Genomic DNA, 23,092 nt, shown 5'->3' on the forward strand with positions numbered 1-23,092 from the left:
AAACCAATTGATGAAGTCCTGAAGTATGCTAAATACTGTGAAGATGAGCTGGCAGATAAACGGAAAGAGTTAAAGGACAAGGTCATGTGGGCACAGGTAAAATTAGCAGAGCACCAGGAACAGCAGTTAAACAAAATGACTAATAATCAGAGTCAAGGCCCAAGGGGTGGGGGAAAGCCCAGAGTAAAAATGAGCAGAGAAGAGGCAAGTAAGAAATTCCCTTGTCACGGGTGCGGAAAAATAGGTCACTGGAGAGACAAGTGTAAGGCTGTACAGAATGGTAATTTGCAAATTAATGATTTAAATCCACAGACGCAGAATGAGACTCCACGAAAGACCCAGCAGCAGGTGAAACAGAATCAGTTGCATTGTGCACCTAGACCAAATTACAGGAGCAAAGCACAACAGAGTGAAGACACTGAAGGTTGGGAAGGAAGAGAGGATAGAAATGCAGCCGCTTCACAATTTTTGTTAAATGACACGTTCCTTTGTGACGACACCTACTGACGGTGCCTGAGGGGGGAGGACGAGGAGTGCGTGCTTGGCGCCTCCTTACCGGTAGACCAGTCAGGGCCATACATTGAAGGAAAGGTGGAAGGAAATGACGTCACCTTTCTGTTGGACACTGGTGTTACCCGTTCTACTGTGAGAACAGCAGACGTTCCAAACTACCCCTCTCGAGAGAAGCGATCCAAGTAGTGGGTGTTTCTAATCAGCTAATTAGTACCCCAGTTACAGAACCTATGGAGATTAAAATTGGGAATTTTAAAGAAATGCATAGATTTATTGTTTGTGATTCCAGTCCCGTGAACTTATTAGGACGAGATTTGTTGTGCAAAATGAACTGTACTATCTTTTGCACTCCAAATGGCGTCGAAATTCAGACCCCATATGAAGATGGAATTTACAAATTAATGTTAGCAAGATCCGACTCAGAAATTAAAAGACTGACAATACAAGACTTACCTGAAGAACTCCAAGAGACAGTGAAACCAGAGGTATGGGATTTTACTGGAAAGGATGTAGGATTAATGGCAAATGTTGACTCCCATAAAAATAGCCATAAAAGAAGATGCAGTCTACCCAAACAGCAAGCAGTACAAAATGAATGCAGAAGTGAAAGCAGGAGTTGCTATTGAGATCAAACGATTGCTAGAAGCAGGCATATTACAAGAAGTATTGAGCAGTCCTTGTAATTCACCGATAATTGGCATAAAGAAACCTAGTGGTAAGTACAGGGTTGTACAGGACCTGCGCAAGGTTAACAAAATTGTGGTACCTTGCTGTCCTGTTGTGCCAAACCCTGCAGTTATTCTATACCAAATACCGTGGAATGTTGGATGGTTTACCGTCATTGACTTATGTCATGCATTCTTTTCGATTCCATTACATCCAGACAGCACATTTCTTTTCTCATTTGAATTCGACAGCCATGTCTACGTCTGGAATCGTGTCCCTCAAGGGTACACAGAAAGCCCTTCGATCTTTAATCAGATTCTGAAAAAGTGCCTTGAAACCTTGGTATTGCCTGGAAAATCAGTCCTGGTGTAATATATAGACGACCTCTTGGTGGCGTCTAAGAGCAGGAAAGACTGTGTGACTGACACAATTGCCTTGCTATACCATTTAGGTGAAGGAGGACATAAGGTGTCACCAGAAAAACTACAGTTTTGTACCTCATCAGTTAAATATCTGGGGCACCAGATAGAGAGAGGTATCAGGAAAGTTACCACAGCAAGAATTAGAATAATTCGAAGCATGGAATTGCCAAACACCCAGAAAGAAATCAGGATGTTTCTAGGAGTTGTAGGATACTGTAGGCAGTGGATTGTGGGATTTGCAGTACTAGCAAGACCACTGATAAAAATGACAAAGAAAGGAGCAAAAGATCCTGTGGAATGGGATGACGAAAGCATGACTGCTTTTGTAAAATTGAGAGAATATCTGTGTACTGCTCCTGCAATAGGAATGCCTGACTATTCAAAAGATTTTGCACTTTTCTGTGACACACGAGATAATTGTGCACTTTCAATCCTGACCCAAATTCATGGTTTGACTCGACGTCCAGTGGCATACTTCTCTTCCACATTGGACCCAGCAGCAGCTGGATTACCTGGATGCTTGAAAGCTGTAGCTGCAACATGCACGAGTCTTGAACAGAGTGAGTCCATTGTGATGGGACATCCAGTAACTGTGTATGTTCCACATTCTGTTGTGATTTTGATGACAAGAACAAATACTCAGTACCTCACACCAAGTCGGCTGACTAAGTATGAGAGAATCCTTGTAGGTGCAGGAAACGTGACCATTGCTAGATGTAATATGCTGAATCCAGCTACCTTACTGCCTAGTTCGTTGGCAGCAGGAGTAAGGGAGGAAACTGAACATGATTGCATTGATCTGACCGAGTTTAGCACAACACCACGTCCAGATATAAAAGAAAATCCTTTAATTAATGAAGATTATGAGCTGTTTGTAGACGGCTCATGCATGAGACATGAGGAAGGTGGCCTAAGTGCTGCCTACGCAGTGTGTACTCTAGGAGGCCCAGTGGAAGCATCCTATTTACATGGAGTCAAGTCTGCACACATAGCTGTATTGGTTGCATTGACAAAAGCTTGTAAATTTGGAAAGAACTCAAAGATAACCATATATACTGATACAGTTAATCAGAGTTAGATAGGACACTTGTAACCACGTTCCCAGGAGATCTGTTGAAAAACCCTCATAAACGCTGTGTATTTAGAAGCGGTTTATCTTGATTCTCCGCCCCACACTAGCGTTGTGGCATTTGTCATAGGGTTCGACAACGTGCACCATGCCAGCCTTACCCGAGGCAGTCTCTGGTGTAACGTGGCAGTCTCCAGAGATCTCCAATTATGAACCCACAAACAGGTTTTCAAAAATTAAAAATTAAAAAGTAGTTTCCATACAACACCCGTACTTTATTTTGTTGTCGGACAACTAATTAAGATGAGATAGATGGGTATGCTATGTGGACCGGGTAAATGAGTCTCAAGCATATCACTTTTTATTCACATACGTCGACATGTTTCAGCTCGCTTGGCCCTTAGGTCTATGGAGCCTTCGTCAGGACAGAAAACATTTAACATAAAGTATTAAAAATACTTACACAATTTATGTAGTAATGAGCGGGTTTCTAACATTTTAGTCTTACCCACTGTGGTTCGATTATTTCCACCTGAAACAATAAAGAATAATTGTGGGGTGGCTTCATTTAATCGTGGCAAGTGCATATGTAATTTACATGCATAGTATACATTCAAATACTACTCTAGGAGGTACTCGTGGCGAATTAAAAGATAAAGCGATACTTCATGGGTGTAGATATCTAATGTAGCTTCTTATTTACGTTCTGGATGAAAGGGCTGATGTTTACGCCTTCTTTTTATAATGGCAGATTTACATTCAGGGCATTGCATTCTCAATGTTAGGTACTTAATGGGCGGTGGTACTCGATAGGATTAGGTGGTAATCACTATCCTGCAATATTCAAAATGTGCACACAATTGCAGTCGGGCTAGTGCATGATTTAGTATTAACAATGCCGTTCTCATCTTATCGCCACAATGCTAGTTGTTCTACTAGCTAGTTCATGTTTTATACCTCAAAATAATGCAAACAAAGCCCATTGTTAGTCACTATGCAGATCGTAAATTAAACGCATAACCTGAGAGTGTATTCATTTACCTGTAAATATAGGTGGATTCTTATTGAACCTATAAGTAAAGGGAAAACAGGCAAAGAGAAAACAGACAGAGCATTATTGTATAGATAAAAAGGTGGGTATTTGCATTGGGACGCGCCCGTGTATCCGAGATGTTTTCTTACCTAAAGGACGAAGTCGGTATTCTCCTTCAGAGGGAACGGACTCAATAGTCCCAGGCTAGATTTACAGAGAAGAGAAACGAGTTACTTTACCCGGTGTAAATGCAGAATTCAATTCGGAAAACGAGCATGACTCTATGTCCTCACCCGCGTAGGAAGCAGGTTCCGCCTCTTGTGCTGGCTCTGCCCTCTGGACGCGGAAACCATGCTTCCTACGGGGTTTTCTGCAGTGGTTGGTATAGTCATCGAAAGAGGACTCACCGGAGCTCAGAACCTCTCATACGGATGCTGACTGTTACAACAATGTGCTTATGGATTTGGTCAAATTATATTTCATAAACACCGGTAATGCATATTTAACTGTTTATCAAAAAGGCTTTTAAAAAAAATTGAATAAATATTATGGTCATAAAATGGAATCATATGACGCTTCCCACATAGTGTACTTGTAGTAGAATGGCAAACATCTCATGTTTATAAATGAACATTGTGGAGAACTAGTTCTTTGAGTGGAGGTTCAGTATGGATTCAGTGATAGAAATAGACAAATGTTTTTGGTAACTTGGTATTCACTGATAGAATCAGTTAGTTCATTCTGGTTGCATTTAAATCAGGAAACCTCGCTAGTGTCTCCTAAGCGTAGTTAATTACGGCCGGTATTTCATTCTTAGTCTTTCAAATCACAGTTGGGCTCAAAAAATCAATGGCTAAGTTATTGAGTTCATCAAACTGGACAAAGGGCTTTTGTTTCTGGTATCCCATTAATATCTGTTGAGCTTGGTTAATTCAGGCATGTTTCATTCTGTGTCCATTTAAATCACTTTTGGAATCCCAAGATCACTGGCTTTGATGTAAAGGTACAGGCAATGTGGCATAGTTCAATCAGAAGGGATTAACTTAACGTGCAAAGTGATGCCATGAGATGTCATCGTTCAGACCAAATGTATTAGTCTTCAAGCGGTCAACCCAACGTTGTTCTTTCTCGGAGAGAATTTTTTATGCGTTGGGGGTCCCCTCAGATAATTTCTCGATGACTGTCCATTTTAAATCCTCGATGGTGTGGCCCAACTCTATAAAATGTGAACAGAGCTTGGTCGTATTCTTTTGGAGACGGATGTTACTCTTATGTTCTCCAATTCGTAATTTGACCTTCCTACAGGTCATCCCGATGTACTTTTTCTCGCAGGGACATGTTACCATGTAAATCACATGTGATGAGTTGCAATTTGTATGTTGTTTTTGAATCCAAATGAAAGTTGGAGTCAATTGCAATGTTTTTGTGGTAGTGGTCGATTTACATGCCAAACACGTTCCGCAGGGATAGTGTCCAGTTACGGGTGTCATATGCGGATCTCTGATTTGTCTCAGTGCAGTTTTCTGTCGTGGGCGAGTGTGTACCAGCAGATCCCGCAGGTTTTTTGTGCGTCTATTAGTAAAGCGAGGCTTCGGCCAATTATACTTGCCTGTGTTTAGTATGTGTCAGTTCTTATTAATTAATTTGTTCACTTGATAAGTCGCTGGACAAAAAGTCGTAACACATGTCATAAGGTCTTCTTCTGGAGCCTTTTCGTAAGTTGCAAGGAGGCCTTCTCTGGATTGGTATTTTGCCCTCTTGCGACATTTGGATATCGTCGAAGGTTTGTACTCCCTTTGTAGGAGTCTGTCACTGAGTTCCTTTGATTGTTTGTTGTAGTCACTCTCCCGAATACAGTTTCGTTTAAGTCTCAGGAACTGACTATATGGCAGGTTATCTCTCAATGTTTGGGGATGGTAACTCTTGTAGGATAACAAGCTGTTCTTAGCTGTTGGTTTTCGAAAGGTTTTCGTCTCAACTTTTCCATCTTTAATATAGATAGTGAGGTCCAAGAAGTCGATGCTTTCATTATCAACTGTATGTGTAAATCGAAGCCACCGGTCTCTGGTGTTTAGCCACTCGATGAATTGTTTCAAGTCTTTGTCATTCCGCCAGAGTAGCAGAATATCATCAATATAGCGCTTCCAGTAGAGTATACTGGAAGCGAACGGGTTAATTGTGGTGAGAACATACTCAGTTTCAAAATTGCTCACATATAGCCCAGGAACCGATGGGGCAAAGGCACTCCCCATCGATGTTCCATGGCTTTGTAAAAATAATTGTAAAAATCGGCCCTCAATGAAGCGGTAAAAAATGTTGACCTAGTATGGTCTTGATTTGGCAAAAGGTAGCTGCCCCATGAGCCGACAGGCGAAGGGTATTCCACGCGGTGCGATTCACCGATTTTCGTGCAATGCCTTATTCCTACCCTTGTGCCGCTCTGAAGAGTTGGGAGCGTCTCGTTTCCTCCTTGAAATCTAACTAAGGAGGGAACAAGACGCTCCCAACGCTTCATTGAGGGCCAACTCATGCCCAGAAGCTCAAAGAGGTGGACGATTTTTGCTACCTTTTTGTAGGACGATAGGCATATCTCCTTAGAACTGAGTACTATATTGTAGGGACCACTAGAGGTCCTGATGAATAAGCAGTAGGGGACTGCTTATGAAACATGTCGACCAGGTAGTGAGCTAATAGCCCTACCTCACAAACCCCTTTTTAATGTTCCCAGCCAGAGAAGCCAATAAAATATATTTTTCTACTTGCCAGGGAATTTTTCACTTTTTTATCTTGTACTCACTGAGTTAGGTCCCTACACTTCACTGATCACACCAACATTGCACTTTCACATAGTCTTTGTCACAAACAACAGTGCTCCCACATAGTCCGTAGGTCGTAGCACGCCCCGCCTCGTAGAGAGACGGGAAGACCCCAATGATGAAGCATGACACTAAGGGATTCTTAGTGTGTGAGGGGTATTTTAAAAGCACATAGTGCCCTTGTCTTGTCACTTCAAGAGAGAGCCTAGTTCGCCATTCACGCATTAATGTTCCATTTTTCCCCATCCTTTAAGGAAGTTGTGAAACACTGTTCATGAAATAAATATGTCCCCTTTCTTTACCTTCCTTTAGTCCAATTCAAGTGATTGCTCTGAATTTTAGTATGTTCCATTTTTCATACCTTTCCTATAGCTACATGGTTATTTCAAATATTCGTCATTATCAATCAAGTCCCTTTTTCCTGATTTCTCCATTCTAGTGGTACATATTCTAGTATGTTCTTTATCTTTCCCCTCCTTCAGACACACGATACCAAGTCAAAAGCCCTGAAAATTCTTACTAGTATGTTCCCTGTTTTTACCTTCCTTTAGAATTCTAATGGTTGGCATAATCTATTTTCTACATGGTTATACAATTGTCATGTTTTTGGTTATTGATAGTTTACTTGCTGTGAACCTAATGCTTTCAACTCTTGATGAAGAATAGATAAAGGTTTTCAAAACTTCCTGAGTCTGTGGTTATTATAAAAAAGTGCACATATTATAAATGTTATTGTATTTTGGTGACTGTTTATCTTTTCCAGCTAGCTCCCTGATCCATTGGGATCATAGGTACCTGTGACAAGGATTCGTAAGTCAGGTACATAGGGAATTGGTAGGAACGAATTAGGGTTACTGGTAGTAGAGTGTAGGTTACCCGAATAATGAATATGGTGAATTGAATTTATGGGCCCAAATTGTGCATATGATAAAAATTATAGTCGGGTGACCTGCGCGCTCTATCACTTGTGCCACCTTCGCTTCGCCTGCACCATCTCTCCCTCTGCCTGTACCATCTCCCCTCTTCCTGCACCATCTTTTCTTCTGCTTGCGCCATCTCTCCCCTTGCCTGTGCCATCTCATTCTCTGTCTATCCTCTGTCTGTATCATTTTAGTCTCTGCCTATATTATTTTATTTTCTGTCTATACCATCCTTCTTCTTTTGTCTGCACCCTCTGCCTGTATCTTCTCATGTACATCTGGAGAGGCCTATTATGATATGGCTGCTGGTGTGTATTAGAAAGCACGACCTTGTTACATTTTTTGTTTCTGTGTGTGTAGTTTTGCACCCTGTGCTTTTACCATTTTATCTTTGTCTTTACTATCTCTCCCTGTGTGTGCTCTAATTTGCCTCTGCATGTAGCATTTGTTTCACTGTTTCCAGCATTTTTTCTTTGTTGTACCATTTTATCCTCTGTGTGTACCTTGTTTGTGTCTGCTTGCACTATGTGTTTGTGTGCTTGAAGCATCTCACTCTCTCTCTGCACCATCTTTTTTGTGAGAACACCATATGTCCCTGTGTCTGTAGCCCTGTACCATGTATCCTCTGCCTTTAGTAGTTTAGTCTATGCATGCATTATCTTATTTTTTGTCTATGCTATCCCTCTCTCTCTGCCTGCATCCTCTGCCTGCACCCTCTCATGTAAATCTACAGAGGCCTATTACAATATGGCTTCTGGTGTGTATTAGACACTGCTATCATCTTTTTGTTTCTCTGTCTGTAGTTTTGCACCCTCTGTTTGTACTATGTTATCTCTGTCTGCACTATCTCCTCCTCTGTGTGCTCTAATTTGCCTCTGCATGTAGCATTTGTCTCACTGTATCAAGCATTTCTTCTGTGTTGTACCATTTTATTCTTAGTGTGTACCATGTCTGTGACTGCTTGCACTATCTGTGTGTCTGCTTGAAATATCTCACCCTCTCTCTGCACCATCTTTTTTTCGGACTACACCATCTGTCCCTCTGCCTGCAGCTTTGTATCATCTCTCCTCTGCCTGTTCCAGTTTAGTCCCTGACTGCATTATGTTATTTTCTGTCTATACTGTCCCTCTCCCTCTGCATGCATCCTCTGCCTGCACCCTCTTATGTACATCTGCAGAGGCCTATTATGATATGGCTGCTGGAGTGTATTAGACAGTGCCAACATATTAAATATTTCCTGTCTTTGTGCCTGTAGTATTGCACCCTCTGATTGTATCATTTTATCTCTGTTTGTACTTTCTTTCCTTTTGTGTTGTAAATCACCTAAATCATGAAGTTAGTCATGAATTACTAGATGTACTTGTACAAAGTTGTGTGAAGTATGTGTCTTAGGCCTTTTAATTTGCAAATTGTAATTATGTTGTGCAAATTAGATACTGGGTGTGCTGAACCCTGAAATACCATTCTCAGCAAATTACTCTATAATGTTGAAACACTACTGCACTGCTATAAACTCATAAACAGCACTCAGTGCCTGATTTCCTACTCTGGTCAGACATAGTCGCTGTGCTTTAAAATTACTTTTGAAGTAAACCAGTGTTTATATCATTTAGTGATTCTAATTGCTATGTAGTATGTTAGTGCTGGTCTATAACATGTTATTTTTTCTTCACAACAGATTATAATTATCTACAGAAAGAAAAAGGAATATGCCTACGAAGGAGGCAAAAAGAAAAAAATATAAACAGGCTTTATTCTCCAAGAAAACACAATTAGAAGATTTATCCAAAAAACAATGTTCAGAGAAAAAGAAGAATGCTCCTGGTAAGCCAACTAAAGATTTTGTAAGGAAATTAACCCAATGTAAAACAACTTGTGGATAATGAACAAAATAAGAAAAATTCATCTGTAACTACAAAGAAAAAGCAGAGCCCCCCAAAAATGTTGGAAATGTACATGGAGATGATTTGGTCTATAGTAATAGATGCAAAAATCAGTTCATTGACATTCGTAGGCGAATGTTTTATAACAGAGTTGTTTTAAATGTATTAAAAAGTGTAAAGAATTGTAAAAGGAAAACTTTTTTTTACAAGAAAAAGAAAACTATTGAGATGATAGTTGATCAGGCTTTTGCAGTGGAAAAAAATGCAAATATTTTAGTATTCAGTAGAATTCGTACACTAGACAAGGCAATCAATGTTTTGAAAGCAAAATGTAAGTGGAAAAGAGTAATTAATAGGACAAATTTTTGTGATGTTTTTTTCTGGAGAATGGAAGCATAGTTCAAGTTGTGAGACATTTTTTAATGAAGAGACCTACTTTCCGACTAATGATTTGTTGTATGCAGTTTGACATCAGTGGTCTAGCATATGAGGTGAAGGAAGGTTGTCCAATTGAAAAAGAAAAAATTGTGCCTAGAAATGCAGAAGAGGTGTTAGTTGATGAAGTCTTAGGGAGACGTCCTAAGGCTCCGGTGTACACTTGGAATTGTAGTAGTATTTGTAGTGTGCGACAGGATTCAATTGATTTGTTTCAGAATTTCTTACGTAAATATACTAGGAAAAGTCTAAAACAAAAGATTAAGATATTGCAAGAATTAGATCCTTGCAGATTGAGAGAAAAACAGGATTGCATGGGCCTTCACTGGCTTGTCTTTCTAGAAAAGTATGTCAGAGTGTTTTTCATCATTTTAGGATGTTAGCAGTGCATCATACTGAAGTGAGGAAATTAGTGAGAAGGTTGTATTATGCAAAAAGTCCAGCACTTAAGCTAAAACAGTTACACAGTGCTCTTTTGCATGGATCTGTATTAGATGTAAAGAACATTTGTGAAGAAATTGAGTTTTGTTATTTTGGTGAAAAAGAGAACAGTGCAGAAACTGATGCAGTAATAGAAGGCAATGTGGATGAAAATATACAGAATTTAAGTACAGAAAATGTTGATCAAGAAATTACAACGTTTAAGGTCATTTCAAGTGAAAGGCCAAATCTTTCTTGTGTGTGTTGTCGAAGAACTAATTATAAGAATCAGACTAGGTTACTTGATTTATATGTTAAAAGTGAAAAGGAAAATAATAATGAGTGGAAGGATTTTGCAACTTATTTGTTGGTAGAGAATTGTTTTGATTTGGGTTCTGATCAACGTATTTGTAAATATTGTTATAATAAATTAAATGATAACAAAATGCCTGCTAGAGCTGTACATAATAATCTTGAGTTGGTAAATATTCCTTCTGAATTGATGGATTTAAATACCTATGAACCTATTTTGATTCAATGTGTACATCCATTTCAGGCTATTGTTCGCATGGAGCCTAAGACAGGGAAATTGCCTCCTTCAGCTTTACAGAGAGGATTAAAGGGAAGAGTTGTTTATTTGCCTCTTGATTTTAAGAAAAATATTGACACAATTGGTGTAGAGAAAGTGGAAGTGGAACATCTAGTTATTCTAGTTAATGGCGTTCCTACAAAGAGTAAGAAAATCTGGCAAGAATTAGTGGATGTTAGGAAAGTCAAAAAGGCAACGTTGTATTTGAAAAAAATAATCAGTACTATAATAATGTGTATGTAGGAGAAGAGGAAACAACAGTAGAAGAGGACAGTGATTTGCTAGCTGGGCAATTTGAAAAAGTGGATGTGTCCAGAAGTGAACACATTTATGAAAATTATAGTGTTCATCCTCTGCATTCCAAAGAAGTAATGGGGAATGCTATTGAGTTATTCCAAATGAAAGAAGCGAAAGGAAGTCCTATAAGTGTATGGGAAAAAAAGCTTGGAAGCTCGTTGTTTTCCTCAGTTTTTTCCAACAGGTGTAGGTGGAAGATATGATGACCGACCTGTGCAGATACCAGCAACTGAATACCGGACATCAAGATTATATGCAGAAGATCCAAGGTTTCGCCAATGCATTCCATATTTGTTTCATCTTCTGTTTGAGAGTGACTTGTCTGTACTTTCTTATGCAATGAACCATATACTAAAAAGTGGAGTACATCTGCAAAATGTTTCGGCAAGGGACTTTATGGAAAAAGTCCAACAGAAAACACTGTTTTGGATTCTCAGTTAATTAATCTCATGACTTGTCAGCGTGGTACTAAGAGTATTGGTTCCGTCGTCATGGCGAATTGAAATGTATGCTAAGAAACTTAGGAACTCCTAAATGGTTACTTACTCTTACTGTGCTGAGTATGCTTGGGAAGACTTACTTAAATTTCTTCGAGAGGCAAATGCAAACATAGAAAATATAGAATACAAGACACCTGGAGAACTGTGCTCTTTGGATCCAGTTAATGTATGCAGGTATTTCAATCATAGATTTGAAGCTATGATGTCTTTTATCACAAACAAAAAAAATCCCCCTTTTGGAGAGGTTTTGGATTTCTTTTGGAGAAAGGAGTTTCAAGCAAGAGGTGCTCCTTACATACATATGCTGCTATGGATCAAAGATGCTCCCAAATTTGGAACAGAATCGGATGACACAGTGATGAGTTTTATTGAACAGTATTCTACATGTGCTGTTCCGAAAAGTACAGAAGAAAAGAATTTAAGACATCAAGTCTTACGGTTTCAAAGCCATCGTTGTGCAAAATACTGTCGTCGAAAGTTCAAATCCAAGGACAAGTTCTACACAAAATGTCGTTTTGGATTTCCACGACCAGTATAATCAAAAGGAAGAGTTAACAATTTCATGTCTTCTTTGCGACATACTGTGACAAGAAAATCACCGAAAAATACCTACAACTTAAAAAGAAATGAAGAGTCAAAATACATAAATGACTATAACCCAGTCATTTTGTCCATGTGGATTGCTAACATGGATATTCAATATGTTGCAGACAATTCCATTGCTGTATCTCGATATGTAACGTCTTACAACACAAAATCTGAGAAGACAAAACTAAAGGAAATGTGGGAGGAAATTTCTCAGGAAAAGAGCCTAAGTAAGAAATTATACAGCTACAGTTTGAAGATGTTGTCTCATCGAGAAATTGGAGCATATGAATGTTCAGATCGGTTATCATCTGCAAGTCTATATGCAAAATCTAGAACAATCATTTGGGTGAGTCTAAGTCTTGCTGCAACACGAAATTAAGTTTTGAAATCTGTACAAGAAATTGAGTATCTAGCAGAGAAAGAACCAAAGAGTACAGATATTTTGAAGACAAACATGTTGGATACATACTATCCAAATAGAAGTAATCATCTGGAGAACGTTTGTCTCTTTGAAGTACGGCAAAGCTATACTTTTAAGAGGAATATTACAGAAGATATCAATAAAGGAGTATATGCTGTGATTGGATGTGAAGGATGTCTGGTAAAACAAAGAAAAGGACATTTGATTAATCATCGAAAATTGAGTTGCAAAACTCCTGACAAAAGGGAATTTTACTATTTAGCTCTTTTGCAACTCTTTAAGCCATGGCGTACAGAAGAGGAACTACTTGGAGATTTTCTCTGTTATGAAGATTCATTCAATGCAACCAAAAATACCATAGAATGTCCTGTTTTTACAAATTATCTGCAAATGTTGAATGACGAAATACATCAAGAAGCTACAATTGCAGCAGAGATTGCTGGAGACAGTTCTCAAGACTGTCAGAGTTCTGCTTCATTGAGTCAGGATCCACTAGGAGGACCAATTATCCAAAATGAAGCTGCCACTGCCATGGATGAGGTGGAAAGAGCCATGGAACAAGCTCAGGGGGATGTAGTAAACTTAGAAGAATTGGAGAAACAACTAAATGTTGAACAAACACAAATATATGACGAAGTGACAGAGCAGATTGATCATGGTTTTTGTCATGAGAAAAAAGAGTGCTCATGCACGTTATTTAATTCTGCCCAACTGTATGTGAGTGGAGAAGCCGGAACTGGAAAAAGTTTCCTAATTAAAGGAATTGCAACTTATCTACAAAAAGAACTGAGTCATTGCTCTCTTGTGTTGTTACCGCTCTAACTGGGTTGGCAGCACATAACATTAAAGGGATTACTTTACATCGTTTGTTGATGCTGCCAGTAGAGCATGAAAATAAATTAGAATACCACAAGCTATCTGGAGAAGCTTTTTGTGAAGTTTCCAGAGTCCTCAAAAAATGAAACTTCTCATTATTGATGAGGTAAGCATGGTATCAAATGTAATGCTTGCTTTTGTGCATTTAAGAATGCAACAAATTCTTAAAACAGAGTATGATGTGTTATTTGGAGGCAAACCCATCATTGTTTTTGGAGATCTACTACAGCTGACTCCTGTGAAAGGGCAACCAGTGTTTAAAATGCTTACACATGAAGATACCAGGAAGTGCCTAGGAAGCATTGGAAATGTTAATATATGGTTATATTTCAAATATACAGAACTCCTGCAAAATATGCGACAGGCAAAGGATGATGATTATAAAAGAATTCTTCAAGATATAAGAATTGGAAAATTAAGTGAACATGGCAAGGAAGCTTTATAGGCACGATTATTTCCAAATTTGTTTCGAAACGAAAATATTCTGCCAGAGAATATTTATAGAAAAATTGCTGAAAATAAATCAGTGATATGCTTGATGCCAACTCTGCAAGAATGTTCAGTCTTCAACAACAAAATGTTAAAGTTAGAAAATCAAGAAATTATAAAACTGGAAGCTATTGATAGAATAGAGCATGAAGGAGCTACTATTATTTTGTCAGAAAAGATGAAGTCAAAATTGGATTCTTTAGAGAAGACAATATCTAAAACAGATGGTTTTGAAAAGAGTCTGTATGCATGTTTAAATTGTCGTATAATTTTACGACGCAATTTACATGTTGAAAGAGGTTTGGTAAATGGAGCAATGGGTCATGTTGTTGATTTCGTGATATACCGAAATAGAGATGAAATAGAATTTTTGAAAATCAAATTTGATGAAATTGAAGAAGTACAACAATTGAGTCGTTGTTTTGCTTGGTTTATGCTTGTCAAAGATTTATATGTCCGTCGAAAACAGTTTCCTGTTTGTTTGGCATATGCGGTGACTATTCATAAATCTCAAGGTTTAAGTGTAGATAGGGCTTTGGTGAATATTGGAAGGTCTGTGTTAAAGGAGGGTATGGCATATGTTGCTTTATCTCGAGTCAGAACTTTATCTGGATTATACTTGATTGATTTTGATGACAGAAAGATTAGTGCAGATCTAAATTGTGTAAAAGAATATAATAGGTTAAGAAGAGAATGTGCTCCAAATTTACCTCAATATCCTTTATTTGAAAAGCGTGTGGTAGGTCAAAAAAGAAGACATGAGAAAAATTGTAGCGAGGTTGTAGCAAAAAGAAAAAAGTAGATGAACCAGTAATTGTATGCAGTAAGGAAAAGGATTATGTTGAAGATGTTGTTGGATTTCAGTTTGAAAACAGTTCTGGTGTCAACTGCTATGCTAATGTAGTGGTTAATGTTGTTTTTTTTTCTCCAAACTTTACAAGAACAGATTGTTGAAAATCGGGATCAAAGATTTTGTTCTTTGTTGAATTCTGTCTTTGAGAAATGTAGCAGTGATAAAACAAAAATAGAAAGTGTTTCTGATATCCGAAATGTTTTAGACATATGTTCTGGTGTAAATCAATTTTCACAGATTGTTCAGCAAGATAGGTCAGGAATTTCTAATGTATATGCTTGTTGTATTGCAAGATGAAGGTATAGATATCAAAAATCTTTTTGGCCTTTCTTATAAATGGCAACATGACTGTAACAATTGTTCCTTTTCAAGTAGTACTATAATAGACACTAAAAGATTTATATATTTGACTTTACCAGACTGCTAATCAGTGTCTTTTAAAAATGTATTTAGGGAAGCAGATCAAAACATGGTCTGTACCCAATGTAACTCAGAAATGTTATCAACATTATTTATACAAAGATATGGACAGTGTGTAATTTTAATGTTCCAACGATGTAGACCTGATGGAACTAAATTGACAACTTTAATTAAAAAATTTGTGGCTTCTCAATTATCAATTTTAGGAAAAACTTTTGTAACTGTTGCAATTATTTTTCATGATGGTCCTTCTACAACATCAGGACATTATACAGCTGATTTAAAATGTAAAAAAGGCTGGAGTTATTGTAAAGATACTGAATTGACTTTCAGACAACGTTTGCCTTTTGACTTACGAAATTCTTACCTTGTGTTTTTAGAACCCAAATTTTAGGGAAAATAATTGGCCTAGGAAGATTAGTGCAGTAAATAAAAGTTAGTCTGATGTTAAAACATACTTTATAAGTGAAGGTGATCATTTAGAAGATCGCAAAATGGAAGGTTAAGAGTTCTATTAAGTATTGAAAGGTTGTATGGGTTTTTTAAACACAATCATTTTGATTGTGTTTTTTTTGCCCGCTGTCATATGATGAGTAGTATTGAAGTCACTGTTTTTAGTGAAATTCAATATATTCTGAGAACAGCAAAATAAAACATATAACATATTGTACAAGTTATTTTGTATTTTGTATTGTGAAAAATATTGTATAACTCTATTGTTTATTATCTTCCACAGATATTACATTTATAAGGTAAGTACAACAAACAAAAAATACTTTTGATCACTTTGTTACTTGCCTTTCTCTTTATCATTTCTTCAGTTTCTCTCTTACTCCTTCACCTTTACTCATCTTACTCTTCTTCCCTCATTTTAATTACTCACGTACATTCACCTTTACACTCCTTCTTTCACCATCAGTACTCTTCCTTCACTCTCACTTATCTTGTGCAACTGTCTCATCCCCCTGTCTGTCCTTTACTTGATTTTTATCTTCCTCCATCACTACTCTTGTCTTGCTGTATCGATCAGTCTGTTTTCACTGCCCTCTTACTGTATTTCCTTCACATCATCCCTGAGTGACCTTCACTCACTTCACTTCTTTTACTTTATCACTCCCTTTCGTCCAGTCCCCTTTCTTCCATCCATCTGTAAGTGTGTTCCTCTGTGTCAGTCACTATAACTGATTTAGTTTTTCACAGTCCGTCACTCTTCCTCTGCTTGTCTCTTTTACTGTCTCCCTCTCTGTCCACCACTCTTCCTTTTCTTTTTTCTCTCTTTACATAAATCGTTCTGTCTGTCACTTATTTCTTTTTCCTTTCTCAATATGCTTTGTTTTCCATCACTCCTCTTCCCTTACCTTTATATCCCTTCCTTCACTGTCACTTCCCTTCATTCAATCTGGGTCATATTCCTCCACTCCAACCACTACACTTACTGCCGTTCATTCACTTTTACAGTCTTTCTGTCACTATCAGTACTCTCTGTTCATCCTCAATCATCTTTTCCAACTCCCTCTTTCTCCTGTTTGTCTCTCATTGCTCTTTCCTATTTTCCTCTATCACTACCCTTGTGTAAGTGTATTGCTTAGTGTCTTCTCATTCACCTCTTGCTCTCTTTTAATAACATCATCCCTCATTCAACTTCATTCACTCCCTTTCTCTCAGTCCCTTACTTCCTTTTGCTCACTCCCCTTCCTTTATACCCTCCCTTACTCCCCTTTTTTACTTCTGTGTGTAAGTCTCTTCCTGTGTCTCAGTCACTATAACTGCCTCATTCCCTCACAGTCCCTCAATTTCCCGCTCTTTCTCTCTCTCCTTGTGTGTCTCTTTCTTCACAAATCTACCTTTGGTCAATGACACAATTGTTAGTGATAGCCTTATGTGCCTTTTTAACTTTTTTCTTGATGTTTTGCTTTGGCCCTCCTTTAGTTGTTTCCCCACTCTCATCTTGAACCTTTCTCTTTTGCATAACCTTGGATCAATCTTGATGCAACAAGTGCTGAGTTATATGTGCTTCAACGAGAAAACCCAGAATTCACTCTTTACCCAGTACTCAGGAAATCACAAAGGTAGAAATAGTAAAAAAAATATCCATAGTACAATGGTTGTCCCAGAGTCCTTAGCTGTCAAAAATATTGTTGACAACAGTACCTTTTTAAAAAGCTGCAACGAAAGTCTGGGTACGTCCACCAGAACTAAGAGGGGGGGCCAGCCCAGGCTCTTTCTAGCTAAGAGAGGCACAGATGGGCCTGCCCTTGGCCCAGGTTTTGCCTGCGTGTGTCCCACGCTGTGGGAGCCCTGATGTAAATGTAAGCTCCTCCTGCACACAGATGGCGGCAAAGTTTGGCGCTCTCCCTCTCTTTCTCTCTCTCTCTCTCACTCTCTGTCCTTCATTCTTTCTCTCTTTCCCTTTCTGTTTCCTTCACTCCTACTATATCCCTCAGTCCCCTTTCCTGACTCTTAATCTCCTTCCTTCTCTCTTATATTGTGAAATATATATTGTATATATTATAATTTACGTTTTTTCTTGTCTTTCACAGATATTATATTTATAATAGAAACATTTTTTTTTATTTCTTAGAAGGTAAGTATAACAAATAAAAAACTACTTTCTCATCACTGTCTAAGTTTTCATTATTTATAAGGTAAGTTTGAGAAACAAAAAAAAGTTTATCATCACTCTCTTATTGTGACTGAATAACAGCCTCACTCTTTCTCAGGCCTTTGCTCTCCCTGTCACTCCCTGTCTCTTCCTTACACTTCTTCTTCTTTCCTTTCTCTTTCTACCACTCCTCCTCTCTCCCTCACTCACTTTCCCTCTCTCTTAATTTTTTACGCCCTTATACCCCTTCCCTCACCCTCTTATCCATTTCTTAACTGTCACTAAGCCTTCACTCATTCGCACTCCACTTCCCCCACTCCACTTCCTCCTGTCTGTTTCTCACACCCCTTCCCTTTTGCACTGACTTTCACTTACTCCCCTTTGCTTTCTTTTGCAAACAGGTGCAGGATTTTTAAGTAGTATAAGGGTAAAAGTGACTGAATTAAATATTATAAATTGTACTTATTCACTTTTAGAAGGCGTTCCTGCATCTGAACATTCCCCATGTATGCAGGAAATCCTTCTTTTGGTGCATTGTTTTACAATATGATGCACCTTGCAAGTACATCAGATTGTAAAAACCATACTTTATGGTGCATCTTTTGTACCACTGCTGCATCACAAATGTGATGCAACAGTTGTGTAAAAGACACACAAGAAGATTATAAAACTGCCCTTAATACATATAAATTCATCCACGCACTTTCACTAATAGTGCAAACTGAAGCATAGAGTTGTAACATATTTATATACATATGTTACATTTCAGTGCTTTGGAAGTACTACAGTATACTATAGGTAAACACCCTATAGATTCATGCTGTACCACATCCTTATAGTTTTGCACTAGACATTCACTATGACAAACTTTTACATACAAACATAGAAATTGAGTTCTTTTTTTGACCAGTAGAGGTAGTTCTAAAAATAACTGTTTTTTGGTTTGGTTTTTGATTGCTTGAAAAACGAAGAAAAAATGAACTTTTTAAACAATTGTTCAACAAGAACAAGGAATTATAAAAAAAGAAAAAAAATATTTGGAGCAGTTGTGCCTCCTGTTCTTTTCCAGAATGACTTCTATGGTCTCTTGACCATAAGAAATTAGTTGGTTGCAATGCATGCAACGAACCACTAAATTCTTAAATTCAGGCTGTATATTTGGAATCCTGTTTGTTGGTATTGGTGGTGTTGGTGCTGCCCTTGATGTGCTTGGAGCAGAGTCCTTGTTTTCCTGTGATCTTCGCACCACAGCTCTAGCCCAATTGTTGGGGTGCATGTTTTTGACATGGCATTCCATGCTATAAGTACCAAAAGAGTACTTTTTGTTTGGATTGCCTCTAGACAATACCGTGTCACAGATTTTGCATGTGACATGCGGTGCATTCACTTTCTTTAAACCTTCTGGGAAGGTAAAAAACTTCCACACTATGGACTCCTTTTTCTTGGTTGGGCGGGGGTCCTCTTCAACAAATTCTTCTGAAGAAGAATGTTCAGACTCTTCACGTTGAGCCATTTGCAAAGAATTTTCTCAAGCCAGGAGCTGTAGAAAAAAGATGTTGCTTCTCTGAAAGCCAAAGAAGAATGATGAACATGGGAGGGGTCTTTCTACAATTGGAGTAGGAAGTATTATAAACCAATCAAATGTCTTGTTTTAAGGTCACATGGTTGGACGTCATCTTAAGGTGCGCTCACGGAGCGTTTAGGGAGCGCTTACGTAATCTCGCGATGCGTTTACGTTTTATTTACGGAGCGCTTACGTCATCTTACGATGCGCTTACGTGGGACGCACCCTCGCGAGATTCGTAATTGCTTTAATAAAGTAATATACTGTCTTTAAAAGTTTTAAATAAACATTTTCTTTATTATCCCACATAATGTGTACCTTTACATTGTACAATAAAACGTTTTTAAGTTTATAAAACTTTCGGGGGTAAGTGCTCGAAGCATTTACGGTGCGCGGACGGAGCTCTCACGATGCGTGCACGTGCGACGTACCCTCGCAAGATTTGTAATTACTTTAAAAAATAATATACTGTTCTTAAAAGTTTAAAAAACCCATTTTCTTCATTATAGCAGATATTGTCTACCTTTAAAATGTACATTAAATCGTAGATATTACGTTTTTGGAATAAAAAAACTTTCGGGGGTAAGCGCACAGAAAGTTAACGGTGTGCTTGCGGAGCACTCACGGTGCGCGGGCCTTGTAATCATATTTAAAAAAAAAATACAAATTTTGTACTTTGTTTTATAATTATTTAACTATAAAATGTGAAATATAAAGAAGGAAAAAATAATATGTACATAGTATTTATTAAACAAAACAAAAATTTGCATCAAAATAATTTTTTTTAATAATTAGTAAATTTAAAAATTATCTTTTACAAAACCTTTGAAATTTACTGAAAAAAACATAGGTTTCACACACGTTATAGTTAGAAATTAGCATTTAAAAAACCTTGCAAATTCACTGAAAAAAACAGGTTTCACACACGTTATAGTTAGGAATTAGCATTTAAAAAACCTTGCAAATTCAATGAAAAAAACATAGGTTTCACACATTTTATAGTTAGCTAGACATTTCACTCATACAAATCCATTGAAATTCCCCCTTTATAGTTAATCCAGCTAACTATAACTCGCGCGCCCACTCATGACATGGTAAGTGACATCACTCATGACATCACTGATGACATCTCAAATGACATCACTGATGACATCCCTGATGACATCATCCTTGTGACAGAGTGGCAGACCTCCTCTCAGCTTAATGTTACCTTTGATACACACATTAAAAAATAGAAACTAACATTTTCAATACAATAGATATACCAATGCCACTTACAACACACCTATTTACTAATTCCAACATCTATACACACATCCAATCATTCATCAACAGCCCTATACAGTCACTCATACATGTACTCACTCATCATATGTACTCATACACTGATACATCCTGGTCATCCCGTTACACACCGATACTCATCCATAGAGTTACTCACCCATAACTCATATGTACTAGTTTGAAAAATATGTACTTATTCATAAATACACTATTGAGATAGTTATTCATTCACTAACACACCATTATACTCACTCATCCACCCATACAGTCAAAAAAACTAATATTAACCTATATAGACACTCATGTAGCTACTCACCACACACACTTAACCACCCATACAGTCCTACACACATGGTGCCTTAAACACATACAAGCAGTAAGTCATTCATTCATGCATCTATGCAGTATGTAAGACCTCCTAATGAAGCATACAGATACTCAGACACTCCTACTGATACTCAATCAAAAATTAACCTATACAGACACTCATGTATCACTCATGTAGCTACTCACCAACACATGTAGCCACTTATACACAAAGTGAGAGACTGAAACAGAAATGTATATATTTAAACATTACTCACTAACCCATGTATTCTCTAAAGTACACTTAATCAGTCAGTTATATAATCAATTGTTCACAAAAAATCAGTCATTTAGACACTTATATACCCATTTCTTCTGCCATGAACCTTGAGATATGCATATATAAAACATATTTAATTTTCAGAAAAACACCCATTCACATGGATGTCATCAGTGATGTCATGAGTGATGTCACTGACCATGTCATGAGTGATGTAATATGTGATGTCATCAGCAGTGCATTGCGGGCGCGCGAGTTATAGTTAATATATATATATATATATATATATATATGAAGAATCCTTGCTCTTCTGCTCCTTTTGTCGAACAAATGAGAGTGGACCCAAGTAAGTGCTAATTTTCTTAATTGCATATGCGCCTTTATTTTAATTCCAGATTCCCACCTCTTTTCTGGGGCGGAACTGCATCAATGACAAAGTACTGCAAATGTTTCAAACTATTGTCATGATGGGTCTTACATTGTCTCCCCACGGGATAACTAGGTTCACTGTTGTTAATAGCCCTAATGTGCTGAAAATGTGCTCGTGGACAGAAAATTTGGTGCTGCCTATATATAACAAATTTCAGCTGCACTGTAAGACATAAACAGCATAATCAGCTCGACATGTCAAGTGCTGTTTTATGTCCAGAGCCCTGTCACTAAAAGCAGACTGATATGTAGTTCTGCCATAATGACATGCCTTACAGCTGGAGCATTTAAAGAAACACTTTCTTGCTAACAGCCATCCCGCTTTATCTTATTCTTCCGGATACTTTTTAACTAAAACATTGGCCATAGACGCTGCTCTTTTATATGTTATTGATGGATATTTAGGGATATTTAGGGAGCAGAGCCTCAATAACTGGGTCATCATGTACAATTGGCCATTTTTTTCTTATAATGGCTCGCAACTGTTTTTCCTGTCTGGAATAAGTGAGAATTAGTGTTGTAGGCTTAGTATGTCCATTACTTATCCCCTGATTAGTTATGTGAGTTTTTTTTGTTTACTTCTGCCCTCTAAAATGTCCTTCCATCAAGGTTTTCTGGATTTGACAATAGCCATTTCAATAGAAGAGCTAGTATAACCTCTCTCTAGAAACCGCTGTTTACATTCCATCTGTTTATCAATCATGTCCTGTTCCTCACTACAAATCCTGCGGATAGATATATATAAAAAAATTACCAGTTCTGCAGATATTCATTGTAAGACTGGACGCAGTAATACGAATCGCACACTATGAGTGTGGGGAATTCGCTATCGGTATTTTAAAGCGCCATCTTGAAAGCTTGGAGTTCAGCTCGCTAAGCTTTACAGTCTCCAAAAGATTGAGTTTTTGTAACCATGGGTCTGAATTTACCATCGTGCCTGCGACCTTTAACAATCGCGCTCGCTGCACTATAAGCTTGTTTTCCCCTAATTGCGGGCTGTGCCGATCCGTCTGCATATATTATACAGCCGTAATGTTCTAGAGGCAGAATTTCAGTGGGCAGAGGACATTCTTGTTCGCATTGGAGACATTCTTGTGTCTTCAAGAAAGGATCAAAAATGTATTCAACGTCTGTTGCAGCAAGAGAATTAACCCATTGAATCCATCTTGGATGTAAAGCTTTTGCATTCGGAATGCTTGCCTTTGTCACTGCCTGTAAGGCAGGTACAGGAGTAACGGTTTTTATGCGTTTACCCTGCGCGAGTGCTCTTTCTCTAGCCACTGCAGTTTGAACCGCTGTCAGAATTTTTTCTGTTGAAGTGAATTTTATTTCAGCTTAGGTGTACAAGTGTGACTTGTAAGCTATTGGTACCTTTTCACCTTCATTAAAGGTTAAGTATGTCATTCTGCATCTCCCT

The sequence above is a fragment of the Lissotriton helveticus genome, chromosome 3_1 (genome assembly GCF_964261635.1).
Source record: "Lissotriton helveticus chromosome 3_1, aLisHel1.1, whole genome shotgun sequence".
NCBI lineage: Eukaryota > Metazoa > Chordata > Amphibia > Caudata > Salamandridae > Lissotriton > Lissotriton helveticus.